The sequence below is a fragment of the Pleurodeles waltl genome, chromosome 7, assembly GCF_031143425.1.
Source record: "Pleurodeles waltl isolate 20211129_DDA chromosome 7, aPleWal1.hap1.20221129, whole genome shotgun sequence".
Classification (NCBI taxonomy): Eukaryota; Metazoa; Chordata; class Amphibia; order Caudata; family Salamandridae; genus Pleurodeles; species Pleurodeles waltl.
The window spans coordinates 1,455,132,569-1,455,156,167 of record NC_090446.1 but is presented as its reverse complement, the minus strand read 5'-3'; the positions used below and the strand labels follow the sequence as shown (position 1 = coordinate 1,455,156,167).

Below are 23,599 nucleotides of genomic sequence, written 5' to 3'. Positions count from 1 at the left end.
ACTATACAAAAGGACATACGTGTCTACTGACACTCATTTAAAGGGTGTCACCATATTTTCCATCAGATTTACCCTCCTAAAAAATATTTACTTCTACCCAGTGTTTCGGAGTAAAAAACATGAATGTGGGGACGTGAATGTTTTCTTGAAAGCTTGCTGCTGGTGCTGAAATATGCCTGGTTGTCAATTACCAAGGATGCCTAACTTTGATTTTGCCTCATGCCTCTTGCTTACAACATTCTACACTTTCAGCCTTTTTGTCATACTTTTAAAGGTTCTTTTCAGTGGCCGCCTCCACAAATCACAAGGTGTAGAGCAGGAGGTGATGGGAGGGGGACGGAGGTGGGAAAAGAAATAAAAAATTTTTTTAAACATAAACTTACTTGTTCCTGCTGCTCACCTTGCAATTCGCCTCTGATGGTGTTGGTGTCCCAGGAGTCCCTGGGACACCAGCTCAGGCTGCCAGTGCAATCCTGGTACTGCTGTTATGCTACACTTAGCATGAGAGCAGCGTCAGGATTGGTCTGAGCGGCTTGTTCTCTGACACTGCATGGGACAATGCCTGGGAGTCTGTGCAGTTTCTTAAACCTGGCTGTGCTACGCAGCGGGTTGTAGAAACCTAAGTGCGCATGTCTGTTTGGCAGGCCGAAGACGGCCGGCCAAACAAACATGCAAACTTAAGTGCACTCACTCCTTTTCCTGTTTTATTTTTCAGCTGCTGGTTGTTAGCCGGGGGTTCCCTTACATCCCTTCATTCTCCCAATGTTACAGTTTGCCAGTGCTTCTCTCTCTCTCTTCCTACTGCCTGCTTTTCTCTTTCTTGTTCTAGTATAAAGTCTGATAATCAACAAAAAAACTAGGCCTGGGCAAAATTCACAAAAGTGTTCCTTATGCGATTATGCGTACGGCTTTTTACCCAAGCGCACACCTTGCTTGAAAACATTTTGCAAGATACCAAAGGGAGATGTTGGCACAGAAAATGTAGAACAAGAAGCGTGTGTGTGAATTATTTGCTGCATGTATCATGTTCGGGTAAAGAACAAAAAAAAAATGGGAGATACAGGCAAACCACATTTTCCAACAAAAATGTAACTTCGCAAATTTTCATGAAATTTCCTAAGGAAAAAAATACAGTTTGACACACTCCCGAGATCAATCCCGATCCATGAAAATGAGTTCTGGTGCCCCAGCCTGCTGCCTTCGCACAAACTGAGCACTGCCCCTACTAAAATATGTAATGCCTCATAATGAGGGACTTAGTAACCTTTTGATCAGTGAGCCCACTCCAGAGTTATTTATTATCGGGTTAACAGTAAGTAAGAGGGGGAGCAGAGTTACAACGGTAATACAAGTGGGACCTGGACGGCCCCCTTATAAATGAAGACTTAACCTCAGAATGTGTAATTCTGGGTCAGACTCTCCCACTAATTCCACATTTTTTCCCAGGCATTCACAGATTTAGTCCGCTTGGTTGGGTGAAAGAAAACGCATCTGCAGTGATTCTGCAAAACTCATATTTCTGATGGGGCCAGTATGCGACGAAAGCAGCCACTTTAAAATTAAAAGGGGGCTTGCACTAATGCTCTTACTGCTAGGGTGTTGTGTATTATCTGGTACCCCCATCGTATCATTTATCCCCTGCTCTTTGTCACTTTTCGGAAACAAAAGTCTGCCCGAGAAGGGTCAGACAGAAGTAACCGATCTCTCATCGGGCTGAGTTAGGGAATGCAGGATTCAACTGGATGCCAAACTCAGCTCTGGCTGTAAATCACCTGGAACTTGTTAGGTCGAGCATAGCAGCGCACATGCGCTGCTTTTCTGACGTGTTGGTATGTATCTGGGCTTTTAACAACGTCCACCTCACGCCCATCACTATTACTCGTTCGTGGGCTTGCCCTTCAAACATCCTTTAATGACATTAGTAAAGGGTATACTTTTGTCCTTCCTTGGGGCGGTTTAGTTACCGCATTGGCTATCGACCCTGTAACATGGCTAATTGCACTTTTGCCGATCAATTTGACTGAGAGCGAACTTCTTTTTCCTTTTATGTCTTTCGTTATCGCTGATGCTCATGGCGGCCGTGGCGCTGTGAATCGGCTGCTTATGTGAAACTGTTTTACTTTTGATTTTCAAGATATGTGGAAAGAAAAGTCCAGGTCGGAGTTTATAATGCTAGTAGCTTTAACTCGAGCATATGCGAGACCGATTGCTTTGCAAATGCTTGTGTTTTGTTGCAGCTGGTCATTGGTGCATGAGGACAGCCAGACAGAAAGTGCGATAAATACATAGAATGAAACGTGATCTATAGGCCAATCAAGTTAATATACATAGTAAAAGCAAGGAAAATATTTGCCGGAGCATATGGAATCACATAACGAAATAAACACAAGGGGGAAAGAATGAAAGAGAATAGAAACAACAGCAGGGGCTGCAATATGGGGCAGACCAATTTCAAACAATGCAAAAGATTAAAGGGTGAAGGTAAAAGAAGTCCATGAAGAAAAGCAAGATATAACAAGCATTTTCAATGCAACGGGTCTAGCATTTGCACTAGTTAGAGCTATTAGCTTTGTAAACTCCTAACCGGACTTTTCTTGTCACACAAATTAAAAGAAAAAAAACACAGCGCGATCGCACTATGTAAAATGCAGCGCGATCGTGCTGAAATTGAAAACGGAAAAACCGAGCGCGATCGGGCTATGAAAACCCCAGCGCGATCATGCTGCGTGGAAAACAAACAGATATAGTAGTCCGAAAACCATACTAATAACATCGAGCCTCGTATGTTTTCAGTAGTTTACTGGTGCTGTGTAGGTGGGCAAAACACTAGATCATGCATGACGTATGCATGCCTTTCACAAATGAAAGCAAGCGGATTTTAAGAGGCAAGACAACGAACCAATGAAAGTGACTGATGTGACCTTGACTCGGTTGGAAGCCCAAAGAGAGATTACTACAGGGGATAGCGCGCTTTGCGCTTGCCCCTAAAAACAGGGAAATAAAGTGTTTTGTTTTTTGTATAATCAATATGTTACAAGGTGTTAATGACAAGTAAATAACTTGCACAGTTAGTTGAATAATGTTTGGTTAGATCATGGGTATTTGCAAACATTTTCCGAGGGGCTACAAAGTTTGGTCTGTGATGTGACAGAGGGCTGCATAGATACGAGCAGCGTGGCGGTCAGAGTGAGGGAGTGGTTGGTGGTAAAGTGGTTGTAAGGGAAATTAGGCATATAAATGTATTGCCTTAATTGCACAATGTGAATCCAAAACCTTGAGATTAATCCCGGCTTCTCCACTTAATCAAATAGTGTGATCTAAGACAATTTGTTATTTCACTTTCCCTCCTTGTTCTTGATTATCACACAAGGACCTCGAAATACATGACAACAAGGTGTGTGCTGCATAAAACCTTCTGTATTGGACTTAATAAACTATAATGTTGTTCATGTAAAATAGAAATCCAGGCCACCCAAAAAGTGCAAATAACAACTAGCCTGTCTTAGTACGCAATTGCTATTGTTGTCAGGGTGGGAGGAAAAATATATGTTTGTGAATTCATGTTTGAAAACTATCACTTTTAAAAAATACTTCTCAATGCACTGATATAATCTGAAGTACCAAGGTGAAGCGATTGGCATGTTAATGAAATGCCCCATTTGAATTTTCAACGGATGTTATAATACTTTTAAACGTTTGCTGCAAGATTTCTTTAAAAATGAAGGTGTTTCTAAAGTTAAGTGGTGCAGGATACCCTAGTAATTCCTTTCTTTAACTTCCATTGACTTTTGAATAACGCTTGCCTGCTTATTTAACATAATTTTAACTCTTGTATTAAATCGAGTAAACAGCAGGCCAGTGCTGCTCTTGACCAGGAGGCCACAAATAAACGTCTGGAGGGCCGCATGCGGCCCACAAGCCGTACTTTGAGTATCACTGGGTTTGATTCATAGAACCTTGTTGGCATTTTACCAGTCTGCCCTATATTTTTATGTCCATGCTAATTAAAATAAAAAAAAATTAAATCTGTATTTTTTCCTTTTGACATATAAACCTAAAACAAGAAGCACACAAAGAAATTATTTATAAATATCCATTGCTTCTATGATTGTAAGAAATTGGATTATTATTTGGGGTTCATACCTGCCCATCTCAAGGAATAATCACAATTTGAGGCAGTGAAAACCTTCAAAGACACTAATTAACCAAAGCCCACCCCCTGATAGCAATGGCGCAGAACAGACAGGCTTATTTTAGGGCAAGGTGTGACATATTTATCCATTGTCAGAACAGGCAATAAAAATCCCAAACTGAAATAGAAACATGCAGTAAGATGTAATAAGTAAAATGACACCAAAACAAGAATAATCCATTAAGGGGTACCAAAGATATGATCTTAAAGATTAAAGTGATAATAGCACTGAGAACCATTATGCACCAATGATAGTCAATGGTCACAATAGAGTTTTACTTTGGGACTCGGTCCGTGAAATTGAAGTCAAAATCCTTCAGTGAGTCAAGCTGGCAGACTGTATCCAACGATGTGTTCCATGAGGCTGGGTACCTTATCACACAGCGCCACTGATTTGCTGCTGCGGAGAAGCTCAGAGTGGGAGAAACCTTTTTCTTCAAACCAGTGATTCCATGCCTTAGGTGGATAGACTTGGTTTGTTCATTTCGGTTCTTCAGATGTCTGGAAAACTAAAAGGTTTTAAGTCCTAGCTTTTTAGCGGTGGTATGACAAGTGGAGTTACACACAGACAAGGTTTCCAGGACCTGAGGAACAGCACTTGGGAGTCAAGCCTCACTCCAGCAGAGCCCATCAGAAGGTTCCAAGTCAGGTCCAGTTGTTACTGGTCAGCTGGGCATTTCAAGAAAAGTCCTCTTGCAGCTTGTTGTGGCCTGGGGGCTACACAAGTCAGCCAGCTTACACTTTGAGTCCACTTTTTTGTCCTGTTTACAAGGGGAAGCATGTCTTATCCTTCAAGGCTTGTCTCTGGTTACAGACAGGAGACCCATTCTTCTCTTCTTCCATGGGCCCATAAATTGTTCTAAAAAGAGTGTCTGTAGGTGCCATATTGACACCTGGCACTAACTAGTGTATAACTCCTGGGTCCTGCCAAAGCAATAGGTAAACGTTCCCAAGGATACTTCTACCCTCTTTCCCACAGTGCCCCCTCACTCTTAAAATCCAAGCTGGGGGAAATCATTTTTTCTTCAAGCAGAGTCTCTGAGCCCACCCAGAGGTGTGACCAGGGTAATAATCACTGTTCTTCTCTGAGGTCACCCTAAACCAGTTCTGGATGTAGCTTTCCCACCACTGTGTTTGGTGCCTGCCTGATTAGGAGCACAAAAGCCAGGGCCTTTCCAGGTGTTGCCAAACATTTGCCTGTGAAAGGGGACACCCCTTCAAAGTAAATTAAGTTTCTGGGCCTACCCCACTGGTCTTCCCTGCCAGGGGAAGTTAAAAACACCTACCGACAACCAAGCCATTTTCCTTGCCCTGGGAGCAGTTTTCCTCCCATTCATCACAGCTAATTCCTGACTGTGCCACTGCTTATGAGTGAATGCAAATTAGCCCCCATCAGCTTCAAGCGGGTAAAAGGTAACTTTCTACAATATACCTTTTTCTAATATTGATTTAAAATATGACTTCACACCATTTGTTGGGATTTTAATGACTTTTAAAAATAGTTGGTCATAATTTTTCTAGCAGCACCCCAACCGGAGATATCAGCATTTATTTTTACTATTGTTCCTCACTGTTGCTCTTTGTGATAGCAAGAATCCGAACTTTCCTGCATGTGCACTTTAACACTTAAAAGTTACTGTCAGGGTTTATAGTTATAGACACTGGTGTACTAGGTGGTTGCTTTAGGTGGCAAGTGAAAGGCATGCCAAATTCAAGGGAAAAACTTTAAATTTAAAAACAAAATGAAAGCAATAAAATACCCTGAGACTCAATATGTTATTTGGTTTTGGTGGTGGACATGCCTTCTACTTGGTTTGGTTAGTGTGCCAGGTACCAGCAGCCAATCTAGTGTGCCACTAATTACAGCATATGCTCCCCTTGTTCTATAGCATTTTGTATTTCATATTTTGAAACAATTCAGATTTGGTGAGTAATACGTAATGTCCATATTGGTTAAGTGAACGCAATCATTTTTTCAAACATTGTGCACCAATCTTTTTGTTTTCCAATATCTTTTTGTATGGGGATTGATATACCTTATTCCCCATGTTTCAAAGGTTTCATTTTGGCCACTCATTAATTCCATGAAAATATATTATAAAAGATTATTTTTTAGAGCAGCACAGTACAAACAGGGCTGTGTAAATAAACATTTACTGGTAACTGACTCATTGAGGAATTTCAGCACACAGATGATCAGTGGAATTCCCCAAGCACTTAAAGGAAAACTTTACATAACAAGCTGTATATGTACACAGGAAGAAGTATAAAGCAGTGAAACATAAAAACATACATCCTACACAATAGTGAACCTATATTAATCACTATAGATGTTGTGTCCCTGTATACATCAATATCTCATGATTTGGGAATGAAAACAGTGAAATATTTTTTACAACAGAGAAATATTCACTTTCTAAAACATTCGGAAATGTTAGAAATATATTTGCGTAACAATGTATTTATCTTTAACCATGACATCTACCATCAAATTTGTGGGACTGCTATGGGAGTTTCATTTTCTCCAAGCTATGCGAATCTGAGCATGGGGTGGTGGGAGAAGTGCATAGCTTGGGGTGAAGAAAATGAACATTACATGGAGAAAGTTTTGGTCTGGTTAAAGTACATAGAAGACCTATTCATAATTTGAATGGCACTGAAGACATGTTTGTGGAGTTCTTTAACAAACTGAATAGTAACAATATAGGACTCCAATTTACATACAAAATGAGTAAGGTCTCTATATAGTTCTAAGATGTTAAGGTGTATATAGAAGAGAACACACTGCAAACAACACTGTATCGTAAACCAACAGCTACGAATAGTATCCTACATGGATCAAGCTTCCACCCTAAACCACTCCTAAAAAGTATCCCATATGGGGAATTTATCAGGATAAAGCGAAATTGTTCCAATGTAGATGATATGGAAAAGAAGTTTGAAGAAATGGAAGTAAGGTTTTTAGCAAGAGGATATAAGATCAGAGATGTAAAACAAGGAAAACAGAAAGCAAGACAAAAAACTAGAAAACAGACTTTGGTCTAAGTGGCAGATCAAAGACCAGTGGGGGAAGATGATAAGATACGGTTGATTTTGGACTACAGTAAAGAAAATGCACACATTTTGAATGTCTTAAATAGACACTGGTACTTGATAAAAAAAGATATGGATGTTGGCCCAAAAGTGGGAGAACGACCCTATGTAACATATAGGAAAGTACCATCTTTGAAAGATAAGTTAGTGAAAAGTCATTTTGAATTGCCATCCATGTCCAATTGGCTATCAACTTCACAAAAAGGTTTTTTGTGTTGTAATAAATGCAAAGCATGTAAAATTGGTAGCAACAGAAAGAAAATAGAGGATTCTCAGGGCAGAGACTTTATAATTGATGAAAGGATTACATGTGACACTACGTTTGTAGTATATGTGATAGAATGTCTCTGTGGCATGAGATATGTGGGCAGTACTATATGTCCTTTAAAAAAAACAAATCTTAGAACACATTAGGGCAGTACAAAATGGTGATGGTAATTATACAATGACTAAACATTTGAAAAAACATGTTGGAGCTGATTGGCTGCATATGAGATTTTTTGGCATAGCAGTGGTTAGAAAACAAGGAGGAGGAGGTGACAGAGTACAACAGTTGAGATGCCTAGAATCTATGCTGATTATCAGATTAAAAACCAAGACCCCATTTGGGATTAATGGGGATGAAGAACTGTATTGCCATCTCTAATTCATATTTACCCTCTCCCAGAAATTTTAAACCTTGGTCTCTGAATATTTGTATTTGGTTTCTGGTTATTTTGATTGGGCTTCTGAAACATATTGCATCATGTGGGATTATTACCTTGAGAGAAATGACTAATACCAAAGTGAATGTGAAGAGAGCTCAGTTAGCAAAGAAGGGATAGTTCTACAAAGAGAAATCCCTTTAAAAGCACTAGATTGCTAGAATACTATCTGAACTATACAACTGAGAAACAGCTTTAAAGTGGTATAAAGGTAGAGGCCCCTCCCCCCCTTTTCTCCTTCCCCGTCCCTTCCCCCCCTCTCTTTCTAATTAATGTTGTGTGAGATTCTAAAAATTCTAAATTGGTGTTTGCAAATGAGAGAAGGTCAAAAACATGTTTTAGAAATATTTTTTAGATATATTTAGTCTTGTTTTACTTATGTGGTTAGTGGAGTTTGTAATACGTTTAAGTTGTTTTCACTATTTAGTGGTATAATTTTAAATTTGGTGTGACTACATATCCCATAATGCCCCATAATGGGATGTAATAGGAGAAACTATAAATTATGTGTAAATGGATCACTTGTCCACCGTGATCAAGACCTTGTTGGTTGAAACGCGTAGGTGGTATTTTGGTTACTCGTTTTCTGATGAAAGAATAAAAATCAAACAAAAGGATTCCTGTGAGTGCCGTGTACGACTTTGTGTCATTTGGTGGAGAATTGATTACAGGGTAGGCCGATCCCTGACACGAGCACCGACGTTATGGAGCGCGCCCAGACAGGGGCCATTTGGAGAAAGATATATATATATATGTGTAACACCACTGACCCGTTTGAATGGCCTTTTATTTGTTAGAAGTTTACAGTCTCGTTTAGCATTTTTTATATCATTCGACAAGATTTCACATCCGGGTCCTTTAGGGGATACCAAATATAATGCCTCATAAGGGCTATAATATTTGGTGTCCCCTATGTGTCTCGGGTTACAGCTTACCCAGATTACATTTGATATTACCTTCTGTTGTCAGGGTGAACACAGTATTTTCCTGCCAAATAGTACCCTTCCCTTTGCTTTCCCACATCTTTTACTATGGGGATACTACGGGTCCTGCATTGCTGTAATATCTGGTATCCTCTACTTTTCAAAGATTACCTTTTAGCTACTGACCAATTTAAGTTGTTTTTTATTTAATAGCAGACTACAGTATCTTTTCAATTTTTTTATTTAATTCCACAAGTTTTCACATATGGTTCCTTTAGGGGATACCTAATATCATAAGGGCTATAATATTTGGTATCCCTTATGTATCTCGAGTTAGAGCTTACCAGGATTCAATATGACATGGCATTCTATCGGCTGGGTGGACAAAGTATTCTCCTGCCAAATAGCACCCTTCCCTGTGTTTTCCATAATCTTTAACTTTAGGGATACGTCTTCTGCATTTCTGCAGTGTCTTTCACTTTTTTATTTAATTCCACAAGCTTTCACATTTGGTTCCTTTAGGTGATTCTAAATGTAACGCCTCATATGGGCTGTAATGTGTGGTATCCCCTATGTTTATATGGTTAGAGCTTACCAGGATTCTGTTTGACGTGGCCTTCCGTTGGCTGGGTGAACTCAGTATTTTCCAACCAAATAGCACCCTTTCCTGTGTTTTCCAACATTTTTAACCCTGGGCGTACCACAATTTACAGGTCCTGCATTGCTGTAATATCTGGTATCCCCTACTTTTCAAAGGTTACCTTTTAAATACTGACCAATTCAAGTTGCCTTTTATTTGATAGCAAACTACAGTATCTTCTAACATTTTTGATTTCATTCTAAAAGCTTTTACATCTGTTTCCGTAATGGACACCCAATATGATCCCTCATTTGGGGTATATTTTATATCCTCTATGTTTGACAGGTTATAGCTTACCAGGATTACATTTTATACAGCCTTCTGTTGGCTAGGTGAACATAGGCCCATATTTATACTTTTTTAGCGCCGCATTTGTGCCGCTTTTTAACGCAAAAGAGACGCAAACGTACAAAATACAATTGTATTTTGTAAGTTTGCGCCGCATTTGCGTAAAAAAATTACGCAAATGCAGCGCTAAAAAAGTATAAATACGGGCCCTAGTATTTTGACATGGTTCTGCGGGTGAGCACATATTTTTCTGTTAATTGGAACCTTTCATTGTGTTCTCCACTTTCTCTTTCAATGGGAATACCAAATATTATGGCTCATGCATTTCTGTAATATCTTGTACCCCCTACTTTTCAAGGGTCACCTTTTAGCCTTTGACCAACTAAAGTTGCCTTTTATTTGATAGCAGATTACTGTATCTTTTTGTATTTTTGATTTCATTTCATAAGATTTCACAACTGGTTCCTTTGTGGAATACCAAATATAATAGCCCATATGGGCTATAATATTTAGTGTCCTCTATGTTTCTAAGGTTAGAACTTGACACATTACAATTTGACATGGTCTTATGTTGGCTGGGTAAACACAGTATTCTTCTGGCAAAAACCACTTTTCCATGTGTTTTCCAACATGTTCTACCACAGGGATACCAAATAGGACGGGTCATGCATTGCTGTAATATCTGGTATTCACTACTTTTCACAGGGTACCTTTAGCCATTGACCATCTGAAGTTGCATTTTATTTGATACCAGATTACAATGTCTTTTTACATTTTTGATTTCATTCCACAAGCTTTCACATCCAGGTCCTTTGGGAAATACCAAATATAATGCTGCATACGAGCTATAATTTTGGTATCCCCTAGGTTTCTAAGGTTTGAACTTGATACATTACAATTTTACATTGTTTTATGTTGGCTGGGGGAACACAGTATTTTTTGCCAAGTGCCAACCTTCCATGTGTTTTCCAACATCGTTTACTATTGGAATACCAAATACTATGTGTTAGAAATGGGGTTTTTGGTTGGCAGTCAGGTTACCCTCTGTCCAAGCAAGAACCCTCACTCTAGTCAGGGTAAGTCACACACAATCCAAAATTATCCTGTGCCCACTCTCTGGTAGCTTGGCACGAGCAGTAAGGCTTAACTTAGAAGGCAATGTATAAAGTATTTGTGCAATAAATCATACAATAACACCATATAGCACCACAAAAATACACCACACAGTGTTTGGAAAAATATAGAATATTTATCTGGATAATAGTAGGTCAAAACGAACGAAGATGCAATGTGAAATTGTAGAGATATCACTGAAAAGTGATATTGAGTGTCTTAAGTCTTCAAAAAGCAAACAGAGTCTCTTTCAAGCACAAAGTACCTGGTTTACAGTGGAAAACCTCCGCAAAGGGCCGCAGAAGAAGAGATACGTGGAAAAATTTCTCCCCTCCACACACGGACTTGCGTCGTTATTTTTCCCACGGGGAAGTCGTGCGTCGTTTTCCGGCGCGCGGACAGTCTCTTTCTGTGGTTCGCGGGATTACCAGATGTCCAGGGTCTGAGCGTGGATTCTTCAGCTTGTTTTCTGGCTGTACGTCGTTCCGGGTGGCTGTGCGTTCTCACGGCAGGCGTCGCGTCGATTTCCCCTCTGGAAGTCGGGCGGCGTTGTCCTTGTGAGGCCGTGCGTCGAAGTTCCGGTCACCCTCAAAGGCGTTGCGTCGATCAGCGTTGGTGTGCAGCGAATTTCTCGTCGTGGAGCAAGCTGTGCGTCGAAAATTTTGGCGCACGAAGAGTCCAAATGAAAAAGAGAAGTCTTTTTGGTCCTGAGACTTCAGGGAACAGGAGGCAAGCTCTATCCAAGCCCTTGGAGAGCACTTTTACAGCCAGACAAGAGTTCAGCAAGTCAGCAGGCCAACAGCAAGGCAGCAGTCCTTTGTAGAAAGCAGACAGGTGAGTCCTTTGAGCAGCCAGGCAGTTCTTCTTTGCAGGATGTAGTTTCTGGTTCAGGTTTCTTCTCCAGCAAGTGTCTGAGGTGGTAGGGCAGAGGCCCTGTTTTATACCTAAATGTGCCTTTGAAGTGGGGGAGACTTCAAAAAGTGGCTAAGAAGTCCACAAGGTCCCCTTTCAATTCAATCCTGTCTGCCAGGGTCCCAGTAGGGGGTGTGGCAGTCCTTTGTGTGAGGGCAGGCCCTCCACCCTCCCAGCCCAGGAAGACCCATTAAAAATGCAGATGTATGCAAGTGAGGCTGAGTACCCTGTGTTTGGGGTGTGTCTGAGTGAATGCACAAGGAGCTGTCAACTAAACCTAGCCAGACGTGGATTGTAAGGCACAGAAAGATTTAAGTGCAAAGAAATGCTCACTTTCTAAAAGTGGCATAGATATAGGTAATATTAAATCCGACTTCATGAGTCAGCTGGATTTTGTATTACCATTCTGGCCATACTAAATATGACCTTCCTGCTCCTTTCAGATCAGCAGCTGCCACCTCAACAATGTATGAGGGCAGCCCCAATGTTAGCCTATGAAGGGAGCAGGCCTCACAGTAGTGTAAAAACGAATTTAGGAGTTTTACACTACCAGGACATATAAACTACACAGGTACATGTCCTGCCTTTTATCCACACAGCACCCTGCTCTAGGGGTTACCTAGGGCACACATTAGGGGTGACGTATGTGTAGAAAAAGGGGAGTTTTAGGCTTGGCAAGTACTTTTAAATGGCAAGTCGAAGTGGCAGTGAAACTGCACACACAGGCCTTGCAATGGCAGGCCTGAGACAAGGGGAAGTGGCTACTTAAGTGGGTGGCAGAACCAGTGCTGCAAGCCCACTAGTAGCATTTAATCTACAGGCCCTAGGCACATACAGTGCACCTTACTAGGGACTTATAGGTAAATTAAATAGTCCAATTGGGTATGATCCAATGTTACCATGTTGAAAGGGAGAGAGCATATGCACTTTAGCACTGGTTAGCAGTGGTAAAGTGCGCAGAGTCTAGAAACCAGCAAAAATGAGGTCAGAAAAAGAGAAGGAGGAAGGCAAAAAAGTCTGGGGATAACCCTGCAGAAGGGCCATTTCCAACACTATGGGTCATGCATTGCTTTAAAATCTTGTATCCCCTCCCTTTCATGGGGTAGCTTTTAGCCATTGATTAAGTGAAGTTGTGTTTTAATGAATATCAGATTACAGGATCTTTTTACATTTTTGATTTCATCCACAAGCTTTTACCTCCAGTGATACCAAATATAATGGCCGATGTGAACTATAATAATTGGTATCCCTCTAAGTTTCCAGGGTTAGAACTTACCAGGATACAATTTGATGTGACCTTTTGTTGGCTGTGTGAACAAAGCATTTTTTCTGTCAAACAGCACCCTTCCTTCTACTTTCCAACATCTTTTGCTATGGGGATGCCACATATTACACCTCATGCAGTGGTATACTATCTTGTACTCCCTACTTTTCATAGCTTACCCTTTAGAGATTGAAAAACTGAAGTTTAATTTTAGTTGATAGCAGATTACAGTATTGTTTCACATTTTTATTCAATTCCACAAATTATCACACCCGGTTTCTTTTGGGGATACCAAATATAATGGCCCATATGGGCTATGATATTTGGTAGACCCTAGGTTTCTAGGGTTAGAATTTACCAGGATACAATTTGTCAGGGTCTTATCCTGGCTGGGCGGACAGAGTATTTGTCTGCCAAATGCCACCCTTCCTTGATTTCTCCAACTCTGCTTACTATGGGGATACCAAATATAATGGCTTCTGCATTGCTGTAATATTTTGTGTCCCCTACCTTTCATGTGTTACCCTTTAGCCATTGACCGATTGATGCTGCTTTTTATTTCATAGCAGATTTCAGTAATTTTTCACATATTTGATTTCATAACACCAGCTTTCATATCTGGTTCCTTTGGGGATACCTCATACAATACCCGATAGGGGCATAGTATTTGGTATACCCTATGATCCTTTGGTTAAAATTAGCCAGGACGCAATTTGTCTTGGCCTTATGTTGGTGGGTTGGAGACAGTATTTTTCTCTCCTTCTATAAGGAAAGCAAATATTATGGCTCAAGCATTACTGTAATATATTTTATGTCCTCCTTTTCAGAGGTTACCATTTCAACTTTGACTAGTTCAAATTGACGTTTATTTGACTTCAGATTACAGAATCATTTAGAGCTTTTGATAGAATTCCACAAGCTTTCACATCTGGCTCCTTTAAGAGATATCAAATATAATGCTGCATATGAGCTGTAATATTTGCTACCCCCTATGTTTCATGGATTAAAATTGACCAAGGTACAATTATATATGGTCGGAGGCTGATGGGGTGAACACAGTGTTTCTGTGATAAATCACACCCTTCCTTGTGTTTTCTACAGTTTCCTTTTGTGAGGACACCAAATATTACGAATCACGCATTGCTGTAATATCTGGTATCCCACTACTTTTCAGTGCTGACCTTTTAACCACTGACAAGTTCAAATTCCCTTTTATTTGTCAGCAGATTACAGTGTGTTTTAAAACTTTTGATATCATTCCACAAGATTTCATTTCCAGCTCCTTTAAGGGATTCCAAATATAATGGCCTAAATGGGCTGTAATATTTGTTGTCCACTATGTTTTGAGGTTTACAACTTACCAGGGTACACTTTGACATGGTATTATAGGGACAGGGTGAACACAACACCTTTCTGCTAAATTGTACCCTCCATGGAGATACCAAATATTATGGCGTATGCATTGCAGTCATATTTTGTTTCCCCTCCCTTTTAAGTGCTACCATTTAACATTCATAATCTGTGAGCAAAATAAAGTAGAGATTTTGGGCTAGATGTACCAAGAAATGGGTTTGCGAGTCGCAAACCCATATGCAGGATGGTGTCCCTGACACTATCTGCGAATCGCAAGGGGGTCGCAAAGACCCACCTCATTAATATTAATGATGTGCGTCACAATTTGCGACCCCCTTGCGATTCGCTGCACTCACAGGGATGGTGGCCTGCTGGAGACAGCAGACCACCATGTCTGTGACTGCTTTTTAATAAAGCAGTTTTTTTTTTGTATTGCAGCCCGTTTTCCATAAAGGAAAAGGAGTTGCAATACACTCGAGAAAATGAAATGTTTTTGTTTCAATTTTTCAGAGCCACTAGTAACTCTCCCACCTCTGCTCTTCCACTGCCTTTAGCAACGCTTCCACCTTTGGTCTTCCATAGTCTTTAGTAACTCTTCCACATCTGCTCTTCTACTGCCTTTAGTAACTCTTTTACTGCCTTTAGTAGGTCTCACACCTTTGCTCTTTTACTGTCTTTAGTAACAATTCCACCTCTGCTCTTCTACACCTTGAGTAACTCTTCCACTTCTGCTCTTCCACCGCCTTTAGTAACTCTTCAACCTCTGCTCTTTCACTGCCTTCAGTAACTCTTCCATCTCTGCTCTTCCCCCGTCATTAGGTCTTTATTATCTCTTCCACCTCTGCTCTTTCTTGCCTTAGTAACTCTTCCACCTTTGCTCTTCCACCACCTTCAGGAACTCTTCCACCTCTGCTCTTCCACCACCTTTGCTCTTCTACCGCTTTTAGTAAATCTTTCACCTCTTCTCTTCTCGCCTTTAGTAACTCTTCCACCTCTGCCCTTCTACTGACTTTAGTAACTCTTCCATGACCTTTAGTAACTCTTCCATTTCTGCTCTTCCATCACCTTTAGTAACTTCTCCACCGCCTTTAGTAACACTTCCACCTCTGCTCTTTCACTGCCTTCAGCAACTAAAAAAGCTAAAAAAAAGCTAGGTGGACTGTCAGAACCAACCATTATAGGGACTCTTTATCTTCCGGGAATTACCCGAGAAGCACACTGATTGCTCGTTAGACCTGACGCTCATAGCGCAGAGGTCACTAGTTTAGCCCCAGCCAGATCTGACCTTTGGTCGCTCTAAAATTTGGCTGAGGTAACTAGGTCAACATATAATGCAGGGCCCAAACCTATGCTCAGGGTCGTGTCATGGAACGTTGCAGGTCTGTGTTCTAAGCTTGACAACTCAGACTGGGGAATGTTTATCGACCAATATGATGTTTGTCTCTTTCAAGAAACCTGTCTCACCTCAAAAATGTGGCACACAGGCTTTGCTATTTACAGCATAAAGGCAGTTTCCTGTGGCAGGGGCAGACCTTAAGGGGTGTTGAGGACATGGGTGGGAATGCATATTGGCTGTACTGTAGTAGGTAGGGAGGCAATATCGAGTGACATTTTGTGTGTCACCATTTAATTTCCAGCAGGACACACTGTTTGTATCTATAACATTTACTCTCGACCCATAGTTAACAGATTAGAGTCCACAACTGTGAGTCTACCTGCTTCCCAAATGGCCAGATCACCGGTAGCTACCTTGTCGATTGTGAGAGATTACTTTAATTGTCAATTTCAGCCCTTGGATACCTACAGTGGTGAGCTTGTGATGGAAGAGGACAGAGCCTGGTCCATTCCTATCTTAACCATCAGCCCTATCAAGAAATGATCTGCTCTGGCTATTCAACTTAATGCCCTGACTCTGAACTAGAACATTCGTGCATGTAATGGGAGAACTCAGTCAGACAGGGATGAGAAGCATACCTAAAATAGACTGCTCAGTACAAGTTTAATTGATTAAATATTTGTTGATTTCAGACTCTGGCCTTTTGTCATGGATATGGCAATCATTAATAGACATGACAGTGATCATAATGCGCTTGAACTTGTCATGGACCTTCCACAAATCAGGCATGCAACCTCATGTGTGCAATCCCTGGATGGTAGGCTCCAATTAGCCTCTAACAGGCGCGGGATACAGTGCTTAGTGACCCGCACCAAGGACTCTTTGAAATTCATTTATAACTTTGTGGAAAAGAGTCTTTGGATTCCTTGCAATCTAGATCCCAACCTGGACCCGCGTACTTTCTTAGCTAAGGCCGGGGTAGTTCACAATAATCTATTTAAAGATCTTAAAAAGTATTCTTCGAAGAAGTAAGATCCCTGGGAAAGAGGAGGAGCCAGCCCTCGTGGTTTACCATTCATTGCTGAACCACTAAATTTGCACTGAATAGTTCTATCAACTCACAGGACAGGTGTGAGATTCAAGCTAGGAGAACCACATTAAAAAGTATTATTAATAAAGCTAAAAGGGAACGGGATCAAGGGAGGTGGAAGTCACTTTTTGTGACTACAAGAGATAATGATCAGACCACCTTTTGGAATCTAGTAGCTGCTGGCAACACAGAGGGGATTTGCACAATAGAAAGCAACATAGCGGCTGAAGCCTGGAAAGCACATCTCTAATCTATACTCACTATCTCCAAGAGAAAGTGATTCCAATGTATTGTCTAGATTCACACCCTCGCCAATTCAAGATAGGCCCCTTGACAGCTGTGGGTCCCCCATTATTACCTGTAAAGAGGTGGAGCAGGCTATCGGGAAGATCGTCCCACACAAAGTCCCAGGCATTGACAAAATCCCCAGGGACTTGTTCTCTCCAAAATCGATGTTTGGGGCCTGTATTTCACAGTTGTATTGAATGCCATCTTAAGTGGGTTACGCATGCCTCCATTTTGGGCAGGGGCGGAAATCTTCCCTATTTATAAGAAGGGTTCTCCATTGGTTCCAGCTAATTATAGGCTCATCAGCCTCATCAACATCACTCAGAAACATTTTAGTTAAATTATTCTATCAAGGCCACAAGATTGGCTAGATGATAATGCTGTGCTTTGTCCTCTGCAAGCATGCCTTTGCACCTGCACATCCACGATTGATCAAGTATTTAGGTTGCCACTGTTTTATTAGAAAACTATTGTCCTTGAAAGGGGCAGACTTTACACTGTGTTTGTAGACCTTAGATCCAAATTTGATTTGGTCAAGAGAAACTAACTGTGGCAGGCCCTAGCTGAGTTGGGTGTCAATGCATATTTAAGCCGCATTATTGAGAGGCTGCACAAACAGAATTTTGCCCTGATATGTTGTGGGAAGGTAGGTGAGGTAACAGAGCCTTTTCCAGTGTTCAGGGGCGTAAGACAGGGTTGTGTCCTTGCCCTGACTCTTTTTACTTTGTATAATAACGGTTTGGTTGCCAGCTCAATACTTGTAATAATGATGCTCCCAAGTTAGCCAACATGAGGTTTCTGGCCCTCATGTTTGCAGATGACACTCTCCTTTTATCTAAGTCGCCGATGGGGTTTCAAAGAAACCTGGATGAGTTCACAAGTTCTGAGTTCAGGGTGGGTTGGATATCAGTGTTAGTAAAATGAAGAAAAAAAAACATGGTTTTCAACCTTTGCCACACCAAATGTCCTAATCCCACTTTGAATGAAACCCTGCCAGAACAGGCTCACTTATTTGAATACCTGGGCATTACTCTTAATGAGAGGCTGGATTGGGTACACCATATTTCTAAACAAAGGCTTAAATTCAGCAACATCTTGGTGGGCTGTTAAAGGTCCAGCGGGGGTCCTTTTCTAAATCTGTCTCCCTGGTTGTCTAGTTGTATTCTTATCAGGCCTTGGGTGTGGCCCTTTACAGTGCTGTATTATTGGGGCATAAGTCTGCAAAATCCCTAGAAATTGTTGTTTTTTTAGGCAAATGTTGTGCCTCCCACTAGTATCCCTTTGTTCCTGCTAAGGTTTGATCTAGAGCTTAGGCCAAACACAGAGAAAACCACAGCTAGACCCCTAGTCTTTCAGCAAAAACTCTGGGCCACACCAGAATTATTGTATTATCATAATTGACTGGAGGAAATTCTCGGACAACCTAGTGCCAGTAATATCCCCTCGATCAAATACATACAAGATACCCTCCTGAGTATTGGACTAACAAATCTGTGGGAAGACCCAGAGGGTCTGGTCTACTTATAAGCAAATTGGAGCTCAAAAGGCAATTTGAGATTTTTAAGCTAGAATCATTTTTGGATGATGGTGAACTACAGTTGGCTAGGAAACTGTATGCACAGTTTAGGTATGGACCCCTACCACTTCGTACTTACACCTCACAATGGGTGGGCCCTGCAAGCCCAATTGAGTCAGCTTCTCCTTCCTGCGGACATGTCAAAGAGAAAGCAGCCCACATGCTGTTTTCTTGCCCAACGTTTAGAAACGTGTCACCCAACATGAGGTGGTTATGCAGAATATTACAATCAGATACCATCAAACGCATTGTCCTTGCTGACTCAAGGTACCAATTTTCCAAGTGGCAAATTAGGAGGAAAAATGTTGTCACATCCCTGGACATTTTTTGTATCCTTCGCTTTTTACCCTGACAATGTACGTTTGGCTGCTGGGACTACATTTTACACTTTATTGGCACATGCTAATGGATACTATTTTAACATTTCTTGCCGGAGTAGCTCATACGTTGGCTTTTAAAGCTTATGTTCTCTCATTTTAATTATGAATGATTTATGAATATTTATTGGTAATAAATTGTGTTATTTATTTATTCAACCACATGTTTTAATTGTGCTTTCTCTTTCATGGCATATTGCTGAAATAAAGAGTATTGAACTGAACCTATTAAAAGGAAATTTTCATTTTTTATTTATTTTTGTTTCCAACTTAAGTAAAATGTGTTGTCATTTGTAAATGTCTTTGATGAATACATACTTCTGTATTTTATGTGCATTTCATTGTGGTTCAAATCATCAACAATGGCCTCAGTGTGGGGGTTCCCGGATTCCAATAATGATTCAGTGGGGCTCCCTGGGTTCTAGTAATGATAAAGTGAGGGTCCACAGAGGTCATAAGGTTGGGAACCACTGTGCTAGACAACAGATTGAACCTGTTGAAATAAACCCTTTTGTAATCATAAAATGAGATTTAGGCAGAATGTCAGAAATAAAAATACTGTGGAACAAAATATAATGGTAAGAATATTGAGGACAAAAATATTGTGAAGGTAAGTTACCATAGGTAAGCAAGGTTTGACTATTTTTAACTCCACATATATGTACTTTGACAATATGTATATCTTCAAAGTACATAGATGTGGAGTTAAGAATAGTAAATCTAGACTTGCCTATTTGCACTTACCTTCTCTATAGTTTGGGTCTCGATATTTTTGACATGATATTCCTTTCCACACAATATTTGTTCCCGATAATCTGTCAGTGATCCTATTAAAGTTTATTTCTTGGTGCAGTGATTGTGTGTGAAATTGAAAAGAATGAAGCTCGGCTCTCAAATTACCACTGTGTTTCTGAATCCCTGTTTAGGGAGTTTTAGTAGCTCAAAAGCTCAGGCACCACTTCAAGTATGTATTGGGTTGCTCAGGGCTACAACCTGTCTTACACATTCAAGCACTGGTGCATTGAACTAAGTTCACTTGTGTCACCTGTTGGTGTTATGAAAACAAACCTTGTAGATTTAAGACAGAGTATTAGTTTGCTCAACGTTAGGACATGTATAGTACCCAAAGCACCTTTCAAGAGCCCTCATGCACAAACTACCTAAACCTCAAGTGTGCCTCAAGACACATCAAATGGAATTTAGCACTGTACAGGAAAACATAAGTATTCACCATTTGAGGCTATAAATACTGTGTATTAAATATTGTTTACCACAATATTGTGTTCCAATGCTAATGAAGATTGCAAAAATATAAAAAAATATTGTGAACAGTTGTATCATCCAAAAATATAAATTTTGTAATATATGTACAGTTTCAAGTAGTAAATGTAAGTTATACAATGTAATGTAAGGCACATAAATTACTACAATATATAAAAACACACATAAACTTATGTGTGGGTGTTAAAGAAATACACTGGTTTACACAGGTGTACAGAGTTGACTTATGTATGGTAGAGTGAGGGGCATATTTATAATGCCCTAGCCCCACCTTGCGCCACATAAACGTAATTATTTTTTATGGTAATGTGGCCCAATTAGGCCGAAACCCCCATGCCGTATTTACAGAGTGGCACAATGCATAAATTGCACCACTCTGTAACGCTTTGTGCTGCATTATGCCTGCGCCAGGCATAATGTCTGCAAAGGGGGCGTTCCCCCGTTAGGGGAGCCAGAACAATGTTGTGAGGAAATTTATGAGATTTCCTTGCGCCATTTTTTATGGCACTTTTAACACCTTCTAAAGAGCAGGCGTTAAAAGGGGGCTTCCATTCTTTAGAATGGGGCTCTATGAACTCTGCAGGAGTAGCGCCAATATTTTGGCGCTGCTTTTGCAGAGTACATAAATAGCATCATTAGAAATTACTCTATCTCTCTTGCACCATGGTGTGCCGTATTTTAAATATGGCGCACACATGCTGGCGGTAGAGGGGTGCTAAGGGGCGCATGGACATAGAGTGTCGTAAGGCTGATTGGAGTGGCGTGGAGAGGATTTGGGTAGAGTGGAGTGGTGTACACAGGAATAGTGTGTTTTGAAGTGGCATAGAGTGGAGTGGCTCATCGTAGGGTGTTGACAAAGTGTCATAGGGTGGAGTAGAGTGGAGTGATGTACAGTACAGTGTGGAGTGTGGTTGGGTGGAGTGGCATAGAGTGGAGTGGAGTACAGTGGAGTAGTGTGTCATAGAGTAGAGTTGGAATAATGTATCATAGAGAAGCGTGGAATAAAGGGGGGTGGAGTGCATAGAGGGAGTTACGTAGTGTGTCTTAGAGTGTCATACAGTAGCACAGTGGAGTACAGAGTTGTGCAGTGGAGTGTAGGGGCATACAGTCTAGTACAGTGTTGTACAGTCTCAAAGAGTGTAGTAGAGTGTTATAGAGTGCAGTTGTATAGTGATCAGTAGAGCACTGTAGAGTGGAGTGGCATCGAGAGGAGTGTCCTACAGTGGCACTGAGTGGGGTAAAGTGTTGTGCAGTGGAGTCGAGAGGAGTGGCGTAGCATGGAGTTGAGTAAAGTGTAATGGAGTGGAGCTGAGTGGTGTGGTGTGGCGTGTCATATAGTGTGAGAAACTGTCATAGAGAGGAGGTGCATAAAGTGTCATGGAGTGGAGTAGTGGAGTACAGTGGAGTAGTGTGTCATAGAGAAGAGTGGAGTAAATTGAGCTGGAGTGGTGTAGTTTAGAGTGGCATAAAGTGGAGTACAGTGCTCTACAGTGGCATACAATGTAGTACAGTGTTGTACAGTGGAGTAGCATAGAGTGGAGTATCATGTGGTCAAGTGTAGGGGTATAGAGGGGAGGAGAATGGAGTAGAGTGGCGCCCAGTGGCGTACAATAAACTAGAGTGCCGTACACTGGAATAGACTGGAGTACAGTGGAGTAGCGCAGAGTTGAGACCTCGGGTGGCAGACTCGCAGATCCTTTATGCCAATCGAATGAACATCATGGTAAGCCAGGTTGGTGGATTGGCAGGTGCTGACTCCATGTACCACTACAGTAACGATGATTGCTCTCACTGGATATACCACAAATTGGGCAGTGCCAGGACAAGTGCCTCAGGCATGCTGCGAGAGTGTTGGTAAGCACACTGTTGGCTGTCTTGCAGTTTCTTGATGCAATTCCACACATGAATCTCTCCGGGAAACAGGTGACGTCACACTACTTCAGACAGCAGAGACTTGGCTCCCACTGTCACTTTACCTCCTTTTGGTCACTCTACAGCCGGGAACATATCTGGTCTTCTCCTCCTAGACAGTCTCTCCTCCCGTATGGCCAGGCACAGGTACTTTCCTTCCCTCTCTGAGCAGTCAAACAGTCTTTGTGGTGCTAGGCAGACCCATACCTTCTCCAGCTATTCCAAAAGACTTCTGGAGATATACTCTCAGCTCTGTGAGACTGGCTGTCATGCAGGCACCAGCCCTGGATTACAGCACCTCTGTGAGTACTCTGCAAAACATTCTCTCTCCCAAGTTACCTATTTCTGAAATTACATGAGTTGCAGCATTAGGCACTGTGACAACACCAACATACATGATGTATAGCAACAAAATCATGTGACAAAGCTTTTCTGGCTGGAAATACATTACATCTATTACACATCACAGGTGTCAACTACGCAAGGGTCAGATGTGACCCCCAAGGTTGTCTACACGTGCCCACAACATGGATTTGGCCAACTCCCAATAATCTGCTCCTCAAAGGTCCTTCGAAATGTAACACTCTGTTCCAACCTCCAAAAATACCATCAGTGACGTTGGACAGTGCACCACTGTAATATGCCATCTGTGCCCAGCAACACACTACGCTGGTGATTGTGTAGTACAACCTACACAACAAGTCTGCTTTGGAATGTTTGTGATATAATCTGACACATACATTGGTGTTGTGACGCATTTACCAGGGCCCAATAGTGTATTTCCAGCTGCCAAAATGGTGGATGCCTTACCTTCTTCACTGGACTTTAGGAACCTCCCGTGGCCGCTGGGGGAAGTTGACCGCAGAGTGGGTGGTTCCAAATGCGGCAGACAAAGCCATGAACTAACATTGTTGTCTGTGATGGTTGAGGAAGAATGGCTGTGCCCCTCAGTGATGATCACTCAATTGACTCCTGACACTGCTGCCATCAACACCTCCTGTACTTCAGCTGCTTTGTGCCGCCTCTGGGAGCAATCATGCCAGGCCAAGCAGGTGAAAGGGCCCTGCTTTCACTCCTGAGGTGCTGGAGAGACTTGTTGAGGAGGTCCTTCCACTGTTTGGTCAGCTCCATGGCTCATCAAAGGGAGAAGGTAAGAAGCTCATAGGCATATTTGACTCTGTTCAACACCGTCCTTTCCTTTCTCATAGGCTACAATGTGCCTTTGTGTGCCCGTTAGACTTTTTGAGTGCCTGTTGTC

At 41.4% G+C, this 23,599-nt stretch overlaps 1 protein-coding gene across 1 annotated transcript in view; it reads left to right on the top strand.

The window, feature by feature from the left end:
* LOC138247077 (IgGFc-binding protein-like) overlaps window positions 1-23,599 on the top strand; it is a 276,434-nt gene that overhangs the window by 136,758 nt on the left and 116,077 nt on the right. The window lies entirely within an intron of this gene.